Source organism: Hesperophylax consimilis, chromosome 24 (genome assembly GCF_061612785.1).
Source record: "Hesperophylax consimilis isolate HC1 chromosome 24, BYU_Hcon_1.0, whole genome shotgun sequence".
Classification (NCBI taxonomy): Eukaryota; Metazoa; Arthropoda; class Insecta; order Trichoptera; family Limnephilidae; genus Hesperophylax; species Hesperophylax consimilis.
The window spans coordinates 6,604,408-6,618,861 of record NC_142859.1 but is presented as its reverse complement, the minus strand read 5'-3'; the positions used below and the strand labels follow the sequence as shown (position 1 = coordinate 6,618,861).

The window sequence follows — 14,454 nt, the reverse complement described above, 5'->3', positions numbered from 1 at the left end:
GCTAAATGGATTAAGACAACCCTGATCCGATATTACTGACACGTAAAATGAGGAAATTAGTGATATAGATATAATAAATTGGAATTAATTTAACTAAGCTACCGTAATAAAAATACAAGAGAAATGTGAAACTAAAATTGTTTTTTTTTTGCTTTTTATTGAAGGGACAATCTAGAAATTTTAATATCGCTCTTATCATTCCATAAAATGAGTAGTAAAAGGAAACAATACATTTATCTTTTATCAGTAGGTGGATTTGGTTTTTGTTTCTTAAAATTAAATAAAAAAAAATAATTAAAGTACAGAAAAACCCTGCTCTTATTACTATATGCACATAATAAAATTATAAAACAATACGTCCGTACATCACGCAGGGTTCCGTAAAACGTCAAAACCATTTTGATTATTTATATTTATATCCGATAGCCAATTATTTTTACAGCCCAAAGACTGAACAAGTAATCCATATTAAAATTGATCTACCCATTTGAATTCCATTTTAATTCATTTGAATTCCTTAAATTCTGAGTTCTAACACGATTCATCAATAAAGCCCTATGGCAATACAATATTGACTGAAGTCGTTATCGATATTTGCGAGCACGGTAAACAATTGAAAAGAAAAGTTTCGATGACCGATAGATAATAATGCGGCCTCCAGAGTACCAAATAAACTTCGGTTAGTAACAACTGAATTTTAAATGTTAAACATACACATATTTTTTAATAATAAGTCGCTAGCAAAATAACTGGCTTTTTAACTAACGAAGTTCTTAGATCTGAATGAAGTCGTATATGCGGCGATGTGAATCCGTTCGGGCCAATGACGCTACATTTGTTCTGGCTTCGATAGACAAAATTGTGACCTTATTTATAAAATACCTCCTTTTTTGTGTCAAAATGTAAATGCCGACTGCCAATGCATTTTAAGGTCAGTATTTCCATTCAACATTGTCAAAACAATTTATTAATATTTTGAAGTAGCTTTATGAAGTTTGACATTTCGGAATATCAATTCATAGACAATACCTCCAGTGTTGAAGCGTTTTATCGATTTCTTATTTATTTTGTTGTCAATATCGGTCTGGTTATCAACAGCGTGACCGTGCTTGGAAAATCGGTATAAACTATTCATAATAATAACCATTCATCTGTTCCGAATGAAATTACTAATGTTATTCAAATTGACCCTGGTAATAAATTACATCTTTGCGATTCTTTCAAGGATAAAAAAACCATCATGTCACTTCGAATGCAATCAACGATGTTCACAAAATTTGTTTTGACAGCATCGTCATAATATTGTAAGAATATTATGTACTAAATACACAATTTGGCTGTCCTGACGGGAATCCTTCCCAGTTGGACAGACAAAGGTTCATTTTGTTTTGTATTGTTTGTAATTTATATACAGGGTGTCCGGAAACTCGTAGTACAAGCGGGAAACTGGTGAATCTACATCACATTTGGAGTCGATTTTGTAGTATAATTTTTTTTTATTTTAGCTTTCGTTATCGAGTAAATCGAGTTTGAAGGTGATTTTTTTTTTTTTTTTTTTTTTTTTTTTAATCAAATTCTTATAAATTATTACTGAAGATCAAAGTACCCAACTAATTAAAACTATTTGAAAGTAAAACAAATGAAGAAACTCGGATTTGAAGCATTATTTTGAAATCACCCTTCATTTAACCCGGTGTAATCATAAAATATTTCTGCTCTGCAGGGTTAAAACATCTGTTATTCAACCCTAAACACCAGAAAAAACTTTAACCCTAAAATAGCCGAAAAATATTTTTTTTTGGTTATTTTTTTTTTTTTTTTGAAAATGCTCAAAAAAAAAAACTTTATGTTTTTTTGGGTTCCCCATGTGGTGTAGATTCTCCAGTTCCCCGCTTGTACTACGAGTTTCCGGACACCGTGTATATGTATAAAAAATAAATAACAAAAAAAAAATAAAAATTCATCGGTAGTTGCGACTATCGATCCGATAAATTAAAGTTATCGATTTCACTGTTCTAGACCCCAGGCCAATGAAATTGTTCAACTGATTGAAAGAATTTGATCAATTTCAACCGTATGCAAATATGCTCACATCACGCTTCTATCGGCTTTTCAGTGGGTCCGTTCAGAAAAAATTATGAAAGCAAATTCCTAAAATCTACCTCGAAAATTCCATTACTAGAACATCGGTTTGTATGTACTGTAGTCGAAAACTCAATCCCAGGAAAAAAAGTCGGAATTTTTACTCTTCACAAAACTAAGCGGGTAGATGATTGATGATTGAACAGTCTCAGATTGAACAAAGTTTAACTTTGTAGTTAAGGTAATTTTACTTCCGGTTACAGGCTATGGACTTAACTGCCTTAATGGCGTTTTTGTGGAAAATCACATTAAAGGCTCAAAATACCAAAAAATATGGAAAAGCGTAAAGTTTTTTTAAAAATATTTATCTGCTATAGAAAAGGAAAAATAATTTATTGAATAAACTGGGCGATACTGAGAGCATATTGTGAAATAATCCAAATTAATCAAATATTATTTTTTATTTTTTGGAATAACTTAGTTATTAAAACCTCAAATTGTGATATTTAATTATTGAGGACAATATTAGCGATTACAAAACGAATATCTGAAACAGAAAAATATACGGTCACATCTAGGACTCTGTGCAGCAGTATGGCAAGGGTCCTGGGTTTGAGTCCTAGATGTGACCGTATCATTTTCTAATTTTTCTGTTTCAGATTTTCGTTCAGAAATCGTTAATATTGTCTACAATAGTCAAATAAAATTTAATTGGCCACGCCGGGATTTTAACCCGCGAGCTCTGGATTGCAAGTTGAGAGTCTCACCCCTTGACCACGGAGGCCTGAGTTGATAAAAGTAGCGAAGAAGTAATTAGTAAACGTAAACACAAATTTACCATTAAAATTTAATCAAAATTGAACCGGATCAATCAATTTTTCTGTTTAATTTAAATATAAAAGTTTATTATATTCCCGTGTTAATTTCGCAGGCTTATTCTGGGAAAGACAGGTGGTCTGTTGGCGTCAAAGGTAAATAATTGGATCCGAACCCTTGGCTCCATCATAGTAAGGTAAACATCAAGTTAGGGATCAATCAATATTTATGGCACGATGAAAGATTTTTAAAAACTGCGTGCTTTTCTGGTTGTTGTAAATTTTATTTTAAAGAAAAAATGAATTTATTTGTTTCTAAAATTCTATGATATTCACATTTTTTTTAAATATCTCGTGGTTTCTCATAGGTCTGCGCTAGTTTAGTAATGAATACTTGGATTATTTCATTTAAACCACAATTTTTGAAATACCTGGTCATAGAAAATCGACACCATTCTAACAGCAACTGCCTACGAGATTATGTTTTATACATAGCTAAAGTTTTCAATTTTGTGAGGCGGGTTTTGGTACCACCGCCCCGGGAACTGTTACGCTTGGTGATTTAGCAGGGGTTCCCGGGTTCATCGGGTGAGATGTGTTTAGAATGCGCCTGTCCTCCAATTGCGTGGCTTGCCAGATCGGGAGAGGCCGGTTTGGGGAGACTCTTGAACCTCTAATGTAAACTATAAATGTAAACAACAGAAAAACATTTTTTTACGAATTCATCACTAATCTTGAGTCGGTACTGCTCTATAACCGCAGTTACGAGTTACGAGCCCGCCCATTAGGAAAAAAAAACAAATTGGAAAAGGGCATAAAAAACACGCACATTAAAATCAAATCGGCGACTCCGGTATTTTAGGTTTTTTAACTGGCGGAATAAATTTGAGAAGGGTAGTTTGTTTATCTTTATAGCCTTTGTGTATTTATCGACGGGATGAATTTTAAAAGCTTCCTATGAATACGGTTTGGAACGGAAAGGTTTATGATGAAAACCAAACGTCGCAATTTTAATGTTTATTTGCGTTTGGCAATGTAAGAATAATAGATTTTTTAACATTTTCATTTTCGGCGTATTTTGCATTAGTCACAAAAGCATTTTTTTAAACAGAGTCAGAGCGCAAATGAAATAACAACAACCAATTTCATTAAAGCTAGTCTTCAATTTCTTTTTTTTTTTAAAATTTTATTTCTTGCTTTAGACGACCTATACAGTAAAATTTTAAGCACGTTGGCCAGAGGCTTCGGATTCCAAAACTATAAAGGGATAATAAAATATATATATTTTTTTATTTATTTATGTGCATAAAAAGATTTATATATTTAATTACATTTTTAATGTTAGCTCTACACAAGAATCCCTGATGAAAAAAACTCTCAGGACCTATGTCATCTTTGGGGATGCTGTGTGGAGCGTCTTTTTAGGGAGTCGAAGTTCTGGGAAGGAAAACTTTTGCGGGATGTGTCGGAATCTGGGGGTGAATGTATCCAGGAGTGACGGACGTATGAATCCTTCCCTCCGAATGGGGTGAAATCGTCCGGCTGGAGAAGTCAAAAGGTCTCGTTCAACAAGACTCTCCCGATTCGACCCGCATCGCAGTAGGTGGGCAAACGCATGCGCCGCCAGGACTTAGACAAACCTCACTCCATGAAAATTATAGTACTTGTATACTGGTAACATACATATATTTAAAAAAAATATACAAAAAAAAATAAAAAAATTGCAACTAAAGTTATCAATCAAATTTCTAAAATTCTAAAATAGTTATTTATTTGTAGTATTTTTTTTACAAAAAGGAAGCTTTATTAATTTCCAATCCAATTTCTTTGCTAACAATAGTATTATGTTTTTTTTAATTATGTGTTTTTCAAGAAAGACAAACATTCCCGGGTTACGAATAACCTGACAATATTTGAGCATTTCCTACTTCCACCACAATAAGCGGAAAACATTGCTTGTGTCGTGATGGAGGAAAACCGGGGAGTTGAACGCACGACGCCTGGGTCAAACGCGATGCCAACTCTCATACTGACCGGCCTAGCCGACCACCGGACGAGCCACTGCTTGTTTATAATAATTTAGTGATAGTATCAGACTATTTGTGTATGTATTTGTGAGTGCGTTGACATGAATCACTGTAGACATAACCTAAATAAAAAAAATGTTCCATAATACATTAATTAAAATTTTTACAAATCAACCTACTACAACGACACGTATTATCGTTTCTTTATTTAAATAATATAAACACATTTTCCTTTCATTTTATATTGGTCAGAATTTCTAAGAAGATTTTCACTGCTCCACTTATTTAGAAATTAGTTCTAACCTGCAAAATTTAACTAAAAAAAATCGGTTAATGGATAAAGATTTTGTATATTATTTCTATCCATTGATTGTATGCATGTAGTGGTGTAAATATGCCTATGTGAGTGTTTAATGTGAATGGATTTAATTATTATATATTAATTATATTTGATGCTTTCATTCTTTTTTATAGGAATGCCGTACAAGAGTCCCAACTTCTCCCAACCGTATGGAACCAGTGAGACAGAATTGGGGTATGTGGTGAGGCTGAAGATATCGGGGAGGGGGAGAGAAAGGTGGGGAAGTAACTGGTTAGCCAGAACTGTTAAAAAAACACGGCCAAAGCCATTTCAAGAAACGTTTCAATTCTGAATGGTCATAAATCTTTTAATTATTAACGGTCAGTAGTTTATTCAAGAGTATCGATTTTCATAAGCCAATGCGATTGTAGTTGACCGCATTTTTATTTTATACTATTCGTTATTTGGTAATAATTATTGATTAGGTATCAAAATATATTGCTACGAACACCTATTAAATATCTCTATACTTCATTCATTCGCATATTACAAATTTAATGCTACCTTTCACGAGGAACGTAAACAGTATTTGGGTTAAATATTTTTATTAAAAAAGCATACATTCCAGGGTTACGAATAACTTCACAATATTTGCCAAACTCTTACTACCACAATTTTAGCGGAAGATGTTGCTTGTGCAATGATGGAGGATTTAGCCAACAGATTAATTGAAACTGCGACGTGAAGTCAACTCAGCCACTAATCGATCATTATTTTTCCCCGCCTCGCATTGCTGTGGCTCAATATGTTTGTGCAGATAGAGAAACAATATCGTGTGATGCTTTTACGTCCAATAGATTACGCTGTTTACCAACTGCTGTTGTCAAAGAAACGTGTTTGTCTAACAGACGGAGTTATTTAAAAAAATATATGTTTTTACTCGTCACAAGGATATCTATAAAATCAAAATAGAACACACGCTGGATGATGATCTGGCGTGTAGGTAGCACAGATCATCTAGGGAATATAATATTTCCCTATGAAAAATATATTGTGGATTAATAAACTATCTCTGCAGGGAGAAAAATAACAAACCAGTCACCAAAATACAAATGAACAGAAAAACTCACCCAAGAATGGCATTCACAAATGGAGGTCTTCTATTTTTGTCATCAGCTTCGGTTTCAGGCAGCAATCAGCAATCACTTTGCATTTGCACTCGAAAAGGTTATAAGGAACAACCAGCTCACAAGAGAGAAAAATTATTAATGATAGAGATGAATCAGCACATTCATCGTAACACACAGTGTCGAATTTGTGACATTTTATTTTGTCAAAAATATATATTTTAATTATTTTTATCTTAAATAGACCTCTTTTGACGAAATATCATGTCTCAGATGAATCTACTGAACAGATGTAACAGGTGACCGCAATTTGGTTATCATTCACCTGCAGAGAAAATACTATGCGAAATTGACAAGAGATGTCGCTTTTTGTCTATTCTATTTTTAAAAATTAATTAATTAATTATGTTTGTATATTAAAATAATTTTTAATTAAGTTTTAAATCTAATGCTTCTCCATACTCCCCGCCTTGGAAGTTCTCAGAACTTGCAAAGAAGTAAGAGAACAACGTACAAATAAATAAACGTCAAATCATTTCAAGTGACTCTATTCACATATAATATCCAAGAATTACGTCGGAAGGTCACCAAAAAAAAGCTTTCAACAGAACGAAAAGTATAAACTTAATAAAGTTCAACTGACAAGAGTACAATTAACTGTAACGGAATATCATGGCATAGTCGGAGATAATTTGAACTACCAAAAAAAATAACAAAAAATAAAAACAAAAAATAGAAGTAAGCAAATTATTGAGTCGGAAGGGGATATAACTTGATAACCGGTCGTTTGAAGAACCCAAATCGTATCTTCACCGTCGCAACGCGAACAATTTTGTCCAATCCGGGATGGACCTCAGTGATTACACCCAAAGGCCAGTTCAACGGAGGGGAATCTTCCTGTCCCACTAGAACGACAGTTCCGATCTCAATCGGATGATCAGGGGTAGCCCACTTCTGCCTGACTTGCAAAGTGTGCAGATACTCCACACGCCATTTTTTCCAGAAAGACTGAACCATACTATCCAATAATCGTTTGCGCTGAGCGAAATTAATTTTACTGCCCGTCGGGATAGATGCAGGTAAGTATTGTAATGGTGTAGTCATTAAAAAATGCGCAGGTGTTATGATTTCCAGATCAGGGTCGGAAGATACGGCTGTGAGCGGGCGAGAGTTCATTATGCACTCTATTTGCACCAACACAGTCTGAAGCTCCTCATAAGTGAGAAGCTGAGTTCCGATCACTCGGTATAAGTGAGTTTTCATGCTTTTCACGTTAGACTCCCACATACCTCCGAAATGGGGTGCGCGGGGTGGAATCATTTTCCACTCGATACGACGCTTGGCGAGTTCTCGTTTTAACGCGGGCTCATATTCCGATTCAACTAAAAACTTGTAAAGGTCATCCAATTGTGCCTTTGCACCCACAAAATTGGTACCATTATCCGAATACAAGCACGACACAGGGCCACGCCGTGAAATAAAACGGCTGAAAGCAGCCAGGAAAGCATTTGAAGTTAAGTCAGAGACCAACTCAATATGAATGGCCTTAGTCACAAGGCATACAAACAGACAAATATATGCCTTCTGCGAATGTTGTCCTCTCCGACGAGCAAGCGTAATACGTAGAGGACCCGCGTAATCAACACCGGTGTGAACGAAGGCTTTTGCTTCAGTAATACGATATGAAGGTAAATCTGCCATCTTTGGGGTAGGATGTGATGGATTTGAGCGGAAGCAGCAGTTGCATTTCCGCACCCTTGCCCTAATAACCGTCCTAGCATCTAATATCCAATAGCGCTGACGTAATATAGACATAAGAAGTCCTGGACCGGTATGACAGTTCACGACATGAAAGTGATCTATGATAAGCTTTACAACACAGTCATGTTTAGGTAGTAATATCGGATGTTTAACCTCAAAAGGTAAGTCCGATTTAGAAAGGCGTCCCCCGATACGTAACAAATTGTCCTCATCAAGAAATAAAGACAAACCCTGAAGCCTTTTGGAGTGGAATTTGCCTTTCTGAAGTGCAGCAATATCATTTGAAAAATGAGCATTTTGCACGGAACGAAGTACAGCCTTTTCAGCAGTCACAAGATTATTGACAATTCCAGAGGAAGGTGATATCTTTTTTATGAATCGGAGAATATAAACGACACTCCTTAGTAGTTTATCCCAAGTGGATATACGCTGGGCCAGTTCACCCAGAACCGATTGTTCACCCAGAACCATTGCAGTGAGCACATTAACTTTGTGTTCAGGCATTTCACCGGTATTGGTGGGGCGAAACGGTTTTACTGGCCATTCCAAAGGTGGGTGGCGAATCCATGATGGGCCGTTCCACCATAAATCATGTGAAACGAGTTGAGAGGGTAGCGTGCCACGAGAAAGGCAATCGCTCGGGTTTTCAATACCGGCGACATGGTAAAAATTTTCCGGAGACAAATTTTCCTGGCACTGAGCTACACGATTGCTAACAAACACCGACCAACGATGCGGTGAGGAATGTATCCAGGAGAGCGCAATGGTAGAATCTGAAAACGCGTATGTTCCTGCAATAGAAAGACGCGCACGATAACTATCTTGAACCGTCCGTATCAACTTTGACATCAAAACTGCGGCACAAAGCTCCAAACGAGCGAGAGTTGTCACTCTCGTGGGAGAAACCTTTGATTTTGCACACAATAACCTCACTGAAATATTTCCAGAGAGATCAGTGGTGTGCAAATAAATCACGCAGCCATAACCATTCATGCTCGCATCGCAGAAGGCGACAACGAGCACTGTACTGTCCTTTAGGACGCCAACATGGCGGGGGATTTTTACTGTCGAAATTAAAGGAAATTCCTGTGTGAGAGCCGAAAACCTTTGAATAACGCTCTCAGGGGGTATATCATCCCAACCAATGTTACACAGCCATAGCTCCTTAATAAGTAATTTCGCATACAGAATGACAGGGGCGACCAAGCCGAGAACATCGAACAAGCGGGCTACTATGGAGAGTATGTTCCGCTTCGTGCACTTCTCCTGAACATAAGAAGACGTAAAGAAGAAACTGTCATCAGCTGGTTCCCACGAAAGGCCTAACACCATAGCGGCATTGTTAGAACCAACAGTAAAGTCCACAGGGCTTCGGTGCGAATCTGGAAGATTCTCAAGTACCACTGAAGAATTACTAGTCCATTTTACCAAATCAAAGGCACCGTACTTAAACAACGAGATCAATTCTCGCGACAGACGTACGGCACTGGGTTCATCTACAATAGAATATACCAGGTCGTCCATATACAACTTAGACTCTGCCACATTGGCAGCGTCCGGAAAATGTTGTCTCATATCCTGGGCCAACTGTCGAACAGTGCGCATTGCCAAGTATGGACTAGCTGTTAGTCCGAAAGGGACCCGATTGAATTGAAAGGTTTGTGTGGGATCGTTGTCCGCGAACCGAAATAGAATTTTCAAATATTTGCGATGCTTGCTTGGAACCTCAATCTGCAAATACATCTGCTTTATGTCTGCAGTAATAGCAATGGGAAAAAGACGAAAGTCTAACAGAAGCAAAAACAGATCGGCTTGCAAATTTGGACCAGTATAAATCACGTCATTTAATGACAATCCTGTATGTGTCTTAGCGCTCGCGTCAAGTACAATCCGAGGCATAGGTTTATCCGGGCGAGTGACAGCGTGATGCGGAATGTAATATCCGTCATCGGTAATATCCGACCTTGAAACTTTTGCTAAATAACCGTTTTCAATGTACTCATGAATAACTTTATTATAATTCTCCCGCAAAGCCGGTGAATGTTTAAATTTTCGCTCCAAAGCCATAAATCGGCGCTGAGCAGTAGCAAGGGAATTACCCAATTGCTTCGGGTCTTTACAGAAAGGTAAAGCAACAGAATACCTTCCGTCGACGGTGCGAGAAATGAATGATATAAATAAATTCTCACATTCCGTCTCTTCCGGACTTAGAAATTGCATGTTGGGTATTTCCTCTAACAGCCAAAATTTTTGTACTAAGTCATTAAGCGCAAGTGCCGAAAATGACGTACTTGTATTAAGCACATTACTAGGGTAGTCACCCATTAATACAAAACCGAAAGTAGTCGCTAATGCCGGAGGTTCGCCGTTACCAGATTCAACCCTGTTCCCTAAATAAATATATGGGAACAGTTGTGCACCTAATACTATATCCACGCATCCAGGAATATTCCACGTTAAGTCAGCGAGAGGTATACCCTTTAAGTAACTCATATCACCCTTGGTTATATAGTGATTAGGTAGCTGATCTGTAATACTGTCAATGACAAGCGCATAAATATTATATTTATTATTCGGGTACACGCGGGACTCAATGTCCAAATAAACGTAACCCAAAATTGGTTTGGATGCTGAACCGATTCCTTTTACAAAGGAATTGTTTAAAGGAATTATTGGTAAGTTGAGGATCTTGCAACAATCAACAGTAATTAAATTGTTCTGTGAACCGTTATCCATTAAGCACCGAACAATAACTTTATTTCCATTTTTACTCTTTGCGAATACTTGCGCGGTTGATAATAGAATCGTATTATGTGTCGCTTTCACAGAAAGGGAACATGAGTTATTTATGTTTAGCGGAGGTTCTTCTAATTGTGTATCACAATTTTCAGATGTCCCTGTAGATGTTCGCGACGTGTGTGCGTGGGTACTTGATGGAGTTTTAGCATTGTCATCAGCACTGCCAAAATGCAACAAAGTGTGATGACGTTTTTTACAAAACTCACAAGTTAAAACCGATTTACACGCGTTTATTGTATGCCCTCCACTAAGGCAATTTACGCAAGCATGTTTTGACTTTATAAATTCAAAACGCGCCTGTGAAGAGCTCATATTTTTAAATTTAACGCAATCTTTAATTGTATGATTAGTTTTATTACAAACAAGACAACAATTTGTGCGCGAAGCCGTAAACCGAGGTACATTCTCGTTGCTAGCAAGGAACGATTTAAAATTTTTATTAGAACGAAATGACGACGTAGTAGGCAGTTTTTTACCGGCTTCATTTGAATTGCCTAAACGTTCTAAAATCTTAACCTGATCTTGAACAAACGAGACTAAATCATCATATGTCGGAATCTCTTTATTCCTGACTGACAGCTCGAAAATCTGTGCGATTTGAAAATCAATTTTTCTAAATGCACAATGAAATAATATAAAATCAGTTAAATTTTCAATCTCTAATTGTTTTAACGCTGCTACTGATGCAGAAAAATTTTCAATAAAAAAGTCAAGACTGCCAGATGTATTTGTACAATTTTTTGCATCAAGAATATTATTTAAATAATGTGTGCCTAGTGCACGTTTATTTTGAAATTTGTTTACCAAAGCATTCCAGATTATATTGTATGTGTCACCTCCAGGTACAATGCCTGAAGTAACCTTTAAAGCGCCGTGTGTCAATTTACCAATTAAATATTGAACACGCTGGGCGTCGGTTAATTGTCTATTATTATGTACATTAGATTTGAAAGCTTGGTAGAAAGTAGGCCAATTTCCCATTTTACCATCAAATGATGGTAATTCCAAAGGTGGCAATTTAATAATACAATGATCCCGCGAATCGTTGCGTGACGCGTTTTGAAGGTTAAATCGACTTCGTTTGACCTTCAAATAAATATCATCAAATGCATTTAATTGTTGGAAATCCGGTTTAAATGAGTCGTCCAAAGTCAACTGACGGTCGTTAAGTTTGTCAATAACAGTTTCAAACTGAACTCTCAAGTCTTCAATCATATCCGACTTTGTCATGAAGTCTTCATTTTTTCTTGACTCGAAGGTATTTAAATTATTTGATAAATTATACAATTCATTCATCCGCAAAAAAAGATTTTCCTTTTTTTCCGTCAAAAGAGTCAACGTTCTATCCTGAATATCTCCAGAAACTTCTTCAGTAATTCTCGGCATTTTTAATGAGATGACAAAATATTCTTAACCAAAAAAAGTATACAATAATGTTGTAAGTATTGTAAATTAGAATTCTCCAAAAATTACGACAATTCCAATATATTATATGTTTCGAATCTACCAAAGAATACGTAAAAAAACGAAACTAAATTCACTATACCTAAATAATATTAAGTAATTTGAGCTTTAATGAAATTTACCAAAAAATACGCAAATTTCTAATGCTAGAAAAATTATTTATGTATGCTAGAAATTGGTACTGATAGGTACTTCTTAAATCACCAAAAAAATTACGTGAATAGAACATCCATTTATCATGTTTCCAAATCTAAATCACTAAATATTAATCAATTTTCGCTAGCAATATATCCGAGCTACGTAGGACCAAACTTATGGATGATGATCTGGCGTGTAGGTAGCACAGATCATCCAGGGAATATAATATTTCCCTATGAAAAATATATTGTGGATTAATAAACTATCTCTGCAGGGAGAAAAATAACAAACCAGTCACCAAAATACAAATGAACAGAAAAACTCACCCAAGAATGGCATTCACAAATGGAGGTCTTCTATTTTTGTCATCAGCTTCGGTTTCAGGCAGCAATCAGCAATCACTTTGCATTTGCACTCGAAAAGGTTATAAGGAACAACCAGCTCACAAGAGAGAAAAATTATTAATGATAGAGATGAATCAGCACATTCATCGTAACACACAGTGTCGAATTTGTGACATTTTATTTTGTCAAAAATATATATTTTAATTATTTTTATCTTAAATAGACCTCTTTTGACGAAATATCATGTCTCAGATGAATCTACTGAACAGATGTAACAGGTGACCGCAATTTGGTTATCATTCACCTGCAGAGAAAATACTATGCGAAATTGACAAGAGATGTCGCTTTTTGTCTATTCTATTTTTAAAAATTAATTAATTAATTATGTTTGTATATTAAAATAATTTTAAATTAAGTTTTAAATCTAATGCTTCTCCACACGCGTATTTGAATGAAACATTGTGTCAAAATTTAAAAGCAATTGGTTAATTGATTTTGTACAAACGAACATTTACATTTTTATTTCTATAGATTACCACTTGCTCAATCATGTGTACGAAATCTGTGACCAGATCAAACTAACCAGGTACTTCTTAAGTTTCCCATCCTCTCCGCACTCCTTAAGCCTTAAATAATTCCAATTGAGAATGCCATAGTCTCACCTTGTGTCTCACATTGTGAGGTGTTTACAAAAGAAATAAACAAATAAAATTTATTTCCTGTAAAGGTAGGTACTAACTAGAAGTGACCCACATTACACTACAAGTCATTCCAAAGAAACGTTCCGCGTAAACCGTGTTTCCACCAATTCCCAAAACTATCAAAAAAATGAATTTCCACTCTGATTCACTCGAAAATTGGAAATTGATCCCTTCCTTCTCAACGTAAACCCTCTCCATTAAAATTCACGCCACAACTCTCCGCATTGTACTTATTGTTGTCGAGAAGCAGATGTAGGAACTTTATGTAACGTTTTTTTGCTTTTACTACTATACATCGAAAATAAATTATTTATTTGGCTTTATATAATACTACTAGAGGTACCAAAGATTCCACACATTTGTTTGGACTTTTTCAAAATGTTGAACAAACGATGTGATGTTTTGTCATAATTTTTTTCTTTGTCCATTTTAGCACCTTTAGTGAAGTTACAATAAAAAACTATTGTTTATTGAAAAAACGACCTTCACCTTTCCCTCTCCTACTTAATTATTCACCCTGACAATGTTACCAACCTTGAAAAAAATCTTCAGCATCACGGCATTACAAGTCTATATTGCACAAGACCATACAACTTAAAGACAATATTATGAAAGTTGAAATTTGGAAAATATTTTTTTTCAAAGGTATCTCATATTTCATTTTATTTATTAAACATATTAAAATAAATAAAAAAAACATTTTAAAATACGTCTATTTGAATTTCACATTTGTTGGTAAAGAGTATGCAAATCTTAGAATAGGAAATTAACACACTTTCTGACATCCGATCCATTCGACAGATAGATTCGTTGTCGATGACAATGCATTCGATCAATTTTTGTTATCAATCACGTATACACATGCGGACAAACAAGAATTTCTCTGTATTAACTC

The 14,454-nt window shown here is 35.5% G+C and overlaps 1 long non-coding RNA gene across 1 annotated transcript in view; it reads right to left on the bottom strand.

Annotated features, from left to right (window-relative positions):
* The window catches only part of LOC149411839 (uncharacterized), a 201,103-nt gene that overhangs the window by 161,772 nt on the left and 24,877 nt on the right, over window positions 1–14,454 (bottom strand). The window lies entirely within an intron of this gene.